Below are 3,244 nucleotides of genomic sequence, written 5' to 3' on the forward strand. Positions count from 1 at the left end.
TCTGAAATCACCCAGCGCTGGCAGGCAGCCAGCGCATGCAGTGAGAAATGCCTTGATCCACGGCGCCCCGCCCTGCTCTAATGGCGGAAGCTGACTTTTAATAAGTGACATGTCTTGAAGAGTGAACAGCGTGTATGTCAGTGTGACTCCACCCGTCGCTGTCTCCGTCTGGAGAAGCGGCATTTGAGTTGCAGGTCACTCCAAGCAGTTGTGTATATTGCCTCTGCTTTTATTTTTACGTCTCAAAGCAGAAGTACAGGGCTTATCCTCCTCACTACTAAAGTAAAGCTTCACTTTCAGTCATAGTCGGCACAGCGACATGACAGACACACTTTATCTTCCCTTTGTTATGATCAGTTGAACTACGAGTTTTCACTGAAAGACTACACGCTTTTTGCAATTTTTTCATGCTCTCCTGTCCAGAAGCACCCACTTCCTCACTTAGAGTAACAGCAGCCTGTATCGCAGACTCTAAAATCCTGCCATGCACAACAACTAAGGGTGAAACATTTTGATTACTCACGTCAGGAGTAACTAATGGCATTTGGTATTGTACATTATTTTGAAATCCTGTCTCACTTCTGTCTTCCTGCAGAGAGGCTCGTGCAGGGGGCGGGGTGTGTTTGTGTGTGTGTGTGACCTCGAAATTCCTGTGAGCTCTTATCAGTGTCTGTGAGGCGTGTGTCTGTGTGTGTCACCGGAGGAGAGAGAGAGAGATGTGCGCTTCCTTCCCACTGGCTGTATTTTTCTGTATTTTCTCAAATTCAGCCAAAAAACAGAGACAGTCCTTTAGAAATGTCTCAGTGTTTAACACCTTGTTGCTGTAATACAAGTTGCCCTGTTACTCTGAATGTTGGACAAAATACCACCGTGCTGTGTTCGCTGCATGAGCTGCTTGTTTGATAAATAATCTTACAGCTCCCTGTTCTGGGGGCGCCTCGTCATAGGCACTGAACCCTCTTTCCATCATTTTTTCACACCATGCCAAAAATCTCTTAGTTTCACTACCATATTTGTTTAAACTCTGTGTGGTAAGCCATTTGTTTAACAGCTGGTACAAAATAGCACCTAGTGTGCCAGATGGGCATTTCTTCCAAACCTGAATAATATCACAATCAGCCATAATGAAAAAATTATATGCCACCCGTGACGCTGTCCGTTATGAGAGACTCTTGACCCAGTGCCCCCGGCCATCCTGCGAGGCTCCTACATCAGCTAATTTCTGATGCGCGCAGGTCCTGGTGGTTAATTCCCAGCCGAAAGACACTGATTTATCTCAACGGGACAGCAGCCACCATAAGCTGATATGGAATTTCCCCACTAAGCCTGTTTCCACCCGGACACCATACACTGCTGTACAAGGCACGCTAAATCCACACAGAATTTTCACAGCCGAACCTAAATGATCAGCCATGATATGCCTGCGGATCGCGTTTTAATCAGCCTGTTGTGCAGTTAACCAACCACACATTTCATATGTAGTGGTCACAGCAAACTATTAGCATAATTGATAGGCCAATGTTAGTTATGTTAAATATGAAGTATGGTCAGAGATGAACTCTCTGCTCTTTTGTGAGGGCCTCTGCAAGAATATTGGGCGTCAGGCTTCCTGTTTTTCAGTACAGGCTGCAGGGGGTTACCAAAATAGAGAAGTGCAACTAGGGTGGGGGCCCGATGGACGTCAAGACCTGAACAATTACAGGAAGCTGGGAAATAGCCTTATAGCTAGTTGCAGAGCTGACCAGAGGGAGAGTGTGAGTGTATGAGAAGACCTGAGAAGACTGACCTGACAAAACTCCAACCCCTGCAGAGGTCCAAAAATCAAGGTGGTCCTGTGTCTCGCCCTCTGAAAACCTCTATTACAATATATTGTACAATAAATGATGATTGGCACTGCAATGATTCTCCCTGTGAATTAATTCTATACACGACACATAATAAAAGCAGCTGGCGCTTTCCCTGTGCTGTTATCACATATGGAATGTCTCAAAGAGCATCCGTTCAATTGAGATGACTCTCTGCTTATGCTCCAGCCGGAGGGAAATTTAAAAAGAAATGGGAAATTTGGGGAGACAACTGCTACTACGTAGCAGAGATTCACTTATAAAACGTGAATTTTACGTCCCTTATTGATATCAAATTTTGTGATCAACGGCACTCATTCACTGTCCCTCAAAAAGAATACGTCTATGTGCTTTGTTAACTGTTACATGTGACAGAGAACAAATCAGCACATCATTCAAAAACAAAAAAAATGTGTTTTCTTATCCTTACTGTTTTGAATCCAATTTAAAACATCGAGAGTGGGCAGTTCCACACATCAACTTTAATTTGGCATAAGTTCAATGTGCAGGAGTTTATGTATAAACAAAGGTTCCCGCTTACCTCGTTGTTTCTGGTTGACCTAGTTGACAAAAAAAATGTGTTTTCTTATCCTTACTGTTTTGAATCCAATTTAAAACATTTAGAGTGGGCAGTTCCACACATCAACTTTAATTTGGCATAAGTTCAATGTGCAGGAGTTTATGTATAAACAAAGGTTCCCGCTTACCTCGTTGTTTCTGGTCGACCTAGTTGATGTGGGACACGCCAACACAGCTCAACAGAGAACCAGCGAGTCACTCTCTCGTCTGGAGAATCTCAGCCAAAATAGGACCGAATGTCAGATTCTCAGCTCAGCCTGGCACGGAAGTCCGGCACCGTCTGCTGGTCCGGGACTATGGACCGGTCGTCTGTAGAGTTTAGCAGGCTCATGTCGTCACGGCACCAGTTGTAGCATTCCGATTCTTTTAACCATGCTAACTCTGAGAGACGAAGCAGTCCAAGTAACTTCAAAACAGTGCTGATTTATTCAATGAATGCAGGTAAAAATTAACATTACATGCTCAGGCATCTTGCACCTCCAACATGCACGCAGGCAGCTGAAAGATGAAAGACCCTAAGCATCCTGCGGCATTCATGAGAATGTCTAACTAGACATCCTGTCTACTCTAAACATTCCTAATACAACAAGTATCTGACCAATATCTATCTGACTAAAAATACCTAACAATTGGAAGTCTAAGCACAGTTAGAGCCATACGGTGCTGGGATCAGAGAGATAAAGCTCCCGCAGGAAATCCATTCTCTGAACCCCGTGTTGGGTTTTTACAATGCATTTATCTGGCTCGGCCAGGCCCGCCCTAAACAAAGATACAACAATTCACACTTCATCATCCTATTGGCCATTTTGTGTGAGTGGGTA

Source organism: Monopterus albus, unplaced genomic scaffold (assembly GCF_001952655.1).
Source record: "Monopterus albus unplaced genomic scaffold, M_albus_1.0 scaffold183.1, whole genome shotgun sequence".
In the NCBI taxonomy this organism is placed as follows: domain Eukaryota; kingdom Metazoa; phylum Chordata; class Actinopteri; order Synbranchiformes; family Synbranchidae; genus Monopterus; species Monopterus albus.